Genomic DNA, 9209 nt, shown 5'->3' with positions numbered 1-9209 from the left:
CCAAGTCACGTCTAATGGCATCATAATTTCCCTTCCCCCAGCTATAACTCTTGCCCTGCGGTGTATACTTATCCCTTTCCATCCTTAACGTAAACGTCACCGAATTGTGGTCACTGTCCCCAAAGTGCTCACCTACCTCCAAATCCAACACCTGGCCTGGTTCATTACCCAAAACCAAATCCAATGTGGCCTCACCTCTTGTTGGCCTGTCAACAAACTGTGTCAGGAAACCCTCCTGCACACACTGAACAAAAAACGACCCATCTAATGTACTCGAACTATATCTTTTCCAGTCAATATTTGGAAAGTTAAAGTCTCCCATAATAACTACCCTGTTACTTTCGCTCATATCCAGGATCATCTTCGCCATCCTTTCCTCTACATCCCTAGAACTATTTGGAGGCCTATAGAAAACTCCCAACAGGGTGACCTCTCCCTTCCTGTTTCTAACCTCAGCCCATACTACCTCGGAAGATGAGTCCCCATCTAGCATCCTCTCCGCCACCGTAATACTGCTCTTGACTAGCAGCGCCACACCTCCCCCTCTTTTGCCTCCTTCCCTGAGCTTACTAAAACACCTAAACCCCGGAACCTGCAACATCCATTCCTGTCCCTGCTCTATCCACGTCTCCGAAATGGCCACAACATCGAAGTCCCAGGTACCAACCCATGCTGCCAGTTCCCCTACCTTATTTCGTATACTCCTGGCATTGAAGTAGACACACTTCAAACCACCTACCTGAACACTGGCCCCCTCCTCCGACGTCAAATCTGAGCTCCTGACCTCTATACTCTCATTCTCCCTTACCCTAAAACTACAATCCAGGTTCCCATGCCCCTGCTGCATTAGTTTAAACCCCCCCAAAGAGCACTAACAAATCTCCCCCCCAGGATATTTGTGCCCCGCAGGTTCAGATGTAGACCATCCTGTCTGTAGAGGTCCCACCTTCCCCAGAAAGCGCCCCAGTTATCCAGAAATCTGAATCCCTCCCGCCTGCACCATCCCTGTAGCCACGTGTTTAATTGCTCTCTCTCCCTATTCCTCATCTCACTATCACGTGGCACGGGCAACAACCCAGAGATAACAACTCTGTTTGTTCTAGTTCTGAGCTTCCATCCTAGCTCCCTGAAAGCCTGCCTGACATCCTTATCCCCTTTCCTACCTATGTCGTTAGTGCCAATGTGGACCACGACTTGGGGCTGCTCCCCCTCCCCCTTAAGGACCCGGAAAACACGATCCGAGACATCACGTACCCTTGCACCTGGGAGGCAACATACCAAACGTGAGTCTCTCACGCTCCCACAAAATCTCCTATCTGTGCCCCTGACTATAGAGTCCCCAATTACTAATGCTCTGCTCCTCTCCCCCCTTCCCTTCTGAGCAACAGGGACAGACTCTGTGCCAGAAGCCTGTACCCCATGGCTTACCCCTGGTAAGTCGTCCCCCCCACAAGTATCCAAAGCGGTATACTTGTTTCTCAGGGGAACGACCGCAGGGGATCCCTGCACTGACTGTTTTTTCCCCGTCCCTCTTACAGTTACCCATCTATCTCCAATCTTTGGTGTAACTAATTCCCTGAAGCTGCTATCCATGACCCCCTCTGCCTCCCGAATGATCCGAAGTTCTTCCAACTCCAGCTCCAGTTCCCTAACTCGGTCTTGGAGGAGCTGGAGATGGCAGCACTTCCTGCAGGTAAAATCAGCAGGGACACTAACGGCATCCCTCACCTCAAACATCCTGCATGAGGAACACTGAGTAAGTTGGCACAGGTGCAGGGCACAGATGAGTTTTAGGGGCTAGGGCACGTGCATGAACTCCGTTCGTTATTAAAGTCAATGTTACACCTACAGAAGCTGCCTTTGTGCTCTGTCCAAAGCTTGCGGGGGTGTCATGTACGTTGAGCGCAAGTGTGTGTGTGAGGGGTGGTCTTACCTCAGCCCCAGGTGAGTCTGCCCCCTTCCCCCTGGGCCGCCATCAACATCCCCCCGGGCAGAGGACGGGACCGTGCGCTGCAGTGTCACAGCCGCATGCAGGGATGGTCCGGGTGGATGGTGGTACTGTGGCCATGGGTCAGACATAGTCCAACGATGAGGAGCCAGGAGCTCATCGCAGGGCGGGTTGTCATCATCCTCCATGGCCTGCAATAGACACGCGTCCACCGGTACTGTGTGAGCCCGGCCGTTGTGCCGCAGGTGGATCGGCAATGGGGGGGTTGGTGTGCATGCGGGTTGGGTGGGTGGGGTTGGGGAGGGGGTGAGGGTGCTGGGTGGATGGATGGGTGGGAGGGTGTGGGTGGTCGGCTGTTGCCATGGTGTGCGGTCTGTGGCCATACTACCCGATTCGCACGCCTATCTAGTCAGTGAAGCGGGCGGCTATCAGTCTGTCCCGTGCCCGCTGGGCCAGCCGGTAACGGTGGACAGCCACCCGCCTGTGTCTACCCCGTCTGCCCTGACCATTGCCCCCATCCCCCTCATCTGGGGAGGACTGCGCCTCTTCCTGCTGCTCCTCCACTCCGCCCTCCTCTGCCTGCGGCACATCGCCCCTCTGCTGGGCTATGTTGTGCAGGACGCAGAACACCACAATGATGCGGCCGACCCTATCTGACCGATACTGGAGGGCGCCCCCAGAGAGGTCCAGGCACCTGAAACGCATCTTCAGCACGCCAAAGCACCTCTCTATCACTCCCCTTGTCGCTACATGGGCATCATTGTAGCGGTTCTCCGCCTCATTGCGTGGCCTCCGTAGGCGTCATCAGCCACGATCGCAATGGGTAGCCCCTGTCGCCCAGCAACCAGCCCCTCAGCCGGGGATGGCGTCCCTCGTACATGCCGGTGATGTATGACCGCGACAACACGTATGAGTTGTGTACACTGCCCGGGTAACGGGCGCAGACGTGCAGGATCATCATGCGGTGGTCGCAGACCACCTGTATGTTCATCGAATAGGTCCCCTTCCTATTGGTGAACACGGCCCTGTTATCTGCAGGTGGCCGCACGGCGACGTGCATCCCATCAATCGCGCCCTGGACCATGGGGAACCTGGCCACGGCAGAGAAGCCCACCGTAACCTTGACGGACACGGGGAGAGGGTGTCCCCGGCCAGTGCCACACAGTGACAGGTGCGCCAGCAGGTGGCAGATGTGTGCCACGGTTTCCCGGCTCATCCGGAGTCTCCTCCTGCATTCTCGGTCCGTGAGGTCCTGGTATGACTGCCGGGGCCAGTACAGACGGGGCGCCCTCGGGTGCCTCCGTTGCCGTGGGGCCGCGACGTCCTCCTCCCCCTCCTCGTCCTGTCGGTCAGGTGTCCCTCCAGCCTGGTTGGCTGCCGCTCTGGCACGCTCCTCCTCCTCCTCATCCAGGGCAACATGGACATTAGCGGCTGCCACCACGGCGGCCAACATCGCTGGCTGATCGGAAAACATGACGGCCTGGGGTGGGGGGGGAACGACGGCATGTCATCATTGCCCATATCCCCTCCTCCCCCCCCCCCAGCCAGGTGGCATGGACCGCATGGGTCCGACTGTTGGAGGCTGGCACCTGGCCAGGTGGACCAACTCACTTGCCCCCCCCCCCACGTCCCTCCCCGGCACGGACCCCGTCCCCCCCATCCCCCTCCCCGGCATGGACCCCGTCCCCCCATCCCCCTCCCCGGCACGGACCCCATCCCCCTCCCCGGCACGGACCCCATCCTCCTCCCTGGCAGGGACCCCATCCTCCTCCCCGGCACGGACCCCATCCTCCCCGGCACTCACCTCCCCTCCCGGCACTCCCCGGAGCCCAGCCCACTCTAACCACACCCACCCCGCCGCGCACACACACACAAAACCCTACACACACCTCTCCCCCACACATTCAGACTGCGGCCACGCCATCGCCTCTCCAGCGGCCAACCCCCCAGGCCGTCACCCACTTCCACGCTGGTCGCCGTAAACCTTGAGCTCTGGTTGACGCCGATTGAAAGGTGGTTTGATTTACGCCGACGTGACCCGTCATCACGTCGGCGGGACTTCGGCCCATCCGTACGGGAGGATATTGGCAGCCCCAAAATCCATTGCCTTGCGTCCACCCGTGCCATTCTCCGGGGTGCGCGGCGCCATTGACGCCCCGCCGACTTTTCTCCCTTCGGAGACTTCGGCGGGCGGCGGGGGCGGAATTCACGGCGGCCAACAGCCATTCTCCGACCCGCTGGGGGGGTCGGAGAATCTCGCCCCAGATCTTTATACCAACGACCTTTTTTCGGAAAGTGGACACAATCATCTCTGACTGTTTTGGCGGGGAAGGTGCCGAGGGTGGGGCGGACCCTGCTACAGAGGCAGAGGCAGCAGGGGGGGTTGGTGTTGCCAAACTTGCTTCATTATTATTGGGTGGCGAATGTGGACAAGGTGCGGTGGTGGTGGGAAGAAGGGGTAGAGTGGGTTAGGATGGAGGAGGAATCTTGTAAGGGGTCTAGTTTGAGGGCTATGGTGACGGCAGCATTGCCAATGGCTCAGAGTAGGTATTCAGGGAGCCCAGTGGTGCAGTCCACGGTGAACATATGGAATCAGCTGAGGAGGCATTTTAGGGTGGAAGGGATGTCGGTGCTAATGCCGCTGTGCGAGAATCATGGGCTGAGTCGGGGGGGGGGGGTGGATAGTGAATACAGGAGGTGGAGGGAAGTGGGGCTGGTCAAGGTGAGGGATTTGTATTTGGAGGAATGGTTCGCCAGTCTGGAGGAGCTAAGAGAGAGGGTAGAGGTGCCGAGGGGTAGTGAGTTCAGGTATCTACAGGTTAGAGACTTTGCACAAAAGGTCTGGAAGGGGTTCCCTAGGTTGCCGGGATACACCCTGCTGGGATACACCCTGCTGGAGCGACTGCTGCTTCCGGATGTGGAAGGGGAGGGAAGAATTGGGGATATATATAAGTGGCTGGGGGAGCAGGGAGGCGAGTGGGTGCTGAATATCAAGGAGAAATGGGAAGCGGAGTTGGGAATGGAGAACAATTGGGGAGTATGGAGTGAGGCACTGCGAAGGGTAAACGGGACCTCCTCTTGTGCAAGGGTGAGCCTGATACAGTTTAAGGTGGTGCACAGGGTGCATATGACTCGGGTGAGAATGAGTGGGTTCTTTCAGGGGGCAGCATATGAGTGTGAGAGGTGTGGGCGGGGGCCAGCGAATCATGTGCAGGTTTTGGGGTTGTGAAAAATTGGGAAGATTCTGGGCAGGAGTGTTAGCCAGGATAGTGGAGGAGGGAGTGGACCCGGACCCTTTGGTGGCAATATTTGGGGTTTCAGAGAAGCCAGAGCTCATGGAGAGGAGGAAGGTCGATGCCATGGCCTTCGCCTCTCTGATTGCCCGGCGACAAATTTTGCTGGAGTAGCGGTCGGCATCGCCACCGGGGGTAGCAGCTTGGTTGGGTGACCTGTACGACTTCCTGCGGTTAGAGAAGATAAAGTATGAGTTAAGGGGCTCAGCAGTGGAGTTCGAGAAAAGGCGGGGGGTGTTTGTGACCGTGTTTGAGGAGCTGTTCGCCGTTGGGGCGGGGGGGGGGGGGGGGGGGGGGGAGGAGGAAAATCTGTACAAACTGTATAGTTGATTGTTGGGAAGAATGTTTCCCGGGGTGTTTATTTGCTGTAACCTACTTTGATACAAGTTTGATAAAAATGCGTTTAAAAAGTAAACAAATAAATAAATTACCAAAATCATGGGCTACTCCAAAACCGTATCTGGAGTCCGTGTAGATGTTTGCTGATTGATCTTTTGCCACATGACATGCTTCTGCTAGAGCCTTCAGTTCGGCCTGTTGAGCTGATGTTCCTTGGGGCAAACATCCTTCCGCCGTTACTTCATAAAGGCTGCTGACTGCCCGTCCAGCTTTTCTGACACCTTTATCAATGAAGGAGGAACCGTCTGTAAATAGAATCAAATCTGGGTTCTGTAGTGGTTCTTCTTCTACCAGCCATGCCTCTTCTATTTCTTTTGTTACTTCCACACAGTCATGTCCTTCTTCCTCTTCCCCCCTTTTGCACCTCAGGAAGTGGGAGCAAAGTTGACGGATTGACTGGACTTGCTCGGTGGAAGTAAAGATTACCTGCTTCCAACACTGCTGTCCATCTGGCTGATGTGACTTGTGGTACTCTGTTCATGGAAAGTAGGGAATGGACTGCATGGGGACATTTAGTAATCAACTGCTGCTCTAAGACAAGGCCTGCTGTATGCATCACAGCTCGACATGTGGCTTCCATGGCCCTGAGACAGCTGCCAGATGCTAGTGCTACATTGTCAAGTTTGACAGAGTAATATCCTACAGGTCTTAACTGGTCACCATGTTCTTGGGCTGGTACTGCTTTCATGTAGCCGTCTTTCTCATGAACAAACATAGTGAAAGGCCTTCCATTGTGTGGAATGCCAAATGCAGGTGCTGTGCACAAAGCATGTTTCAGGTTCAAGAACGACTCTTTCTGTTCCAATGTGAGGTTAACGGTGTCTTTTGATTTCCGGTTGCCTTTGAGGAGATCATTTACTGGATGAGCCAGCTGAGTAAACGAATCAATCCAATTTCTGTTAAAATTGCAAAGTCCCAAAAATGACCTCACCTCCTGGACAGTTGTAGGTTCTCTGGCGTCTCTTATTGCTGCTGCCCTGTCCTGGGTAAGTTTTCTTTTACCTTTGGAGAGTGCCTGACCGAAGTAAATAACTTCACCTTGGTAAATTTGTGCTTTGGCAAGGCTTGCTTTGTGTCCATTGTGACAAAGTTGGTCTGAGAGGAAAGACCAAATCTTTTTCATGATCATCCTCAATGCATTCATTGGCTTTCCGATAATCAATAATCAGGCACTATTATACCATTAGCCTTTTTGACAGGCCACACTGGACTATTTGATGAACTGTGAATTTTAATTAAAACACATCTTTCTTCCAATTGCTGTACTACAGGCAGAATTCCCACAATTAAGGAGGCATTAATGGGATATTGTAAGGTACATGGTGGTGGCACTCCAGTGAAGGATGTTGGTCCCATTTTCAAAAGGCCACAGTCATTTTTGTCCTTTGCCCAAATTGGGTGTTGAGCAAGATCACTCCTTTTAAGGCGTCTGAATGACCATGTAACTTTGCCGTTATCAAAGGTAAGGGATGTACAGAGGATATCGATTCCCAAAACAGCTTCGGGAATGGGATCAATCCAGACTGAAGTAATTAGTTGATATGGGTCAAATTCAAGCAGTAAAGGCTGTGTCCGTTGAAGGGTTACTGGATCACCTTCCACTACATATGCTTCAATCGCCTTGTCTTTTAAAGGGAAAAATGTAGCATATTTTTTTCAGGACACAGGTTAATTGTGCCCCAGTATCAAAAAGAAAATCAATGTCTTGTCCTCCCTCTCTGAATGATATATACAGTCCATCCAAATTGTTTTTAATATAAGCATGTAATGCTGTTTGAATGGACTCACTGAGAGTGGGGTCCACTAGTTTTTTGACCTCTCAAGTTGTGGTTGCAATTGTTGTCTGTGAAACCTGTCGTTATCATCATCATGATCATGTCTAGGTGGTGCCCGTGGGCGGAGTCCAGGTTGTTCCTTATACGACATAATACGTATTCCTGGGCAGATCCCAATAGTAGTTATGGGGTGGGTTCCTGTAGTTGTCACGGGGTGTCTCCCTGTGATGTGAGTCACGGGGTGTATCTTTGTGGTCTTTTCCCTGTAACGTCTCTCGTCTATAGCGACATGTTTTTGCCCAATGTCCTGTTTTACCACAAAAGTTGCATTGAGCCAGTTTTCTGGAATCTTTTAATGGAGCAAGGAGATGGCCTGTTGCCGATGGTGGGGTGGATGCTGCAGTTGCAACAGCTGTTGCAGCTTGTGGGGTGTCATGATTTCTAACTTCCAATCCTCATTCAATTTGAATACAGCGTTCTCCTAATACCCTGCTCGCAGCGGCAGTTTTTAGATCTGAACTTTGGTTAGTGTATCTTACATGTCGCCGCACCATATACACTACTCGTCAGATTATGAAACAGAGCTTCGTGTGTGAAGTAAATTGCTTTTATTCAGTTTGATTTTCAGATATCTCTTGATCAGTATTTTTTACTTGCAACACAGAGTCTTTTTAAAGTTTGTTTTGTCCAAGCAAATACAGAGTACTGAGTTGAATTCAATACAAATCAAAGCTCTTGATATTTCTTCTTGTTGAATACACAATACAGAAAGTTGAAAATAGAAACAAAATAGATGTTCAGAGCGACAGAGCAGAAAAGTAGCTTGAGAGATTTAAGTTAGTGATTCCAGAATGGCTTGTTCAAACCGGCACGTATTCTTTAAAGATTATTTCTGTCAATAATGTCTCTCCCCTTTTTGGCTGTGATTGGGTTAAACTCTTTCATAGTTAATTCAATTTGATATGTATTTGTCCATCAAGTTTTAACCTGAGGTGATTTGAAATATATCTTTCTTATGGAACTTATCGATTACCATGAAAACAGTTTCTGGGAGTGTTGCCCAAAATCTTTGCCTTGGCCAAATGTGTCCTTGGTCTGTCTTGATTACCAGCCTCCCCGAACAGGCGCCGGAATGTGGCTTCCGCCTCTTCGTCCTCCCTAACCTCTGCGCTGCCCTACTACTCGGCCTGGACTTCCAGTGCAACCTCCAGAGCCTAACCCTGAAATTCGCCGGGCCCCTACCTCGCCTTACTGTGTGCGGCCTCGCAACTCTAAAGGTCGATCTGCCTTCCCTCTTCGCAGATCTAACCTCAGATTGCAAACCCGTCGCCACCAGGAGCAGACGGTACAGCACACAGGACAGGAGCTTCATCAGGTCCGAGGTCCAGCGGCTGCTTTGGGAAGGCATCATCGAGGCCAGCAACAGCCCCTGGAGAGCCCAAGTGGTGGTAGTTAAAACTGGGGAGAATCACAGAATGGTCGTGGACTACATACAGCCAGACCATCAATCGGTACACGCAGCTCGACGTGCCCACTTGGGAGGCCGATGAATGATGTTGGTTATGGGGTGGCTCTTGTTAATTGTATGGAAATTGGGCTTTAGTGGTATAATTGGTTTCTCGCCTCGCTATGGCAAGATCCCAATTTTGCCTAGGGGAGCGGGCCGGTTGCATCACAAACTGTTTGACGCCTGGCGTGGATCTCGTTTTTGGCCTCTCCCGCTATTCAATGGCCCTGTTTTGCTTGAGTGAGAGTGTAACAAGGACGGAGAATCGCCTCAAAGTGTTGACGCGG

This window comes from Scyliorhinus torazame, chromosome 14 (genome assembly GCF_047496885.1).
Source record: "Scyliorhinus torazame isolate Kashiwa2021f chromosome 14, sScyTor2.1, whole genome shotgun sequence".
Classification (NCBI taxonomy): domain Eukaryota; kingdom Metazoa; phylum Chordata; class Chondrichthyes; order Carcharhiniformes; family Scyliorhinidae; genus Scyliorhinus; species Scyliorhinus torazame.
Note: the sequence above shows the minus strand (reverse complement) of the source record.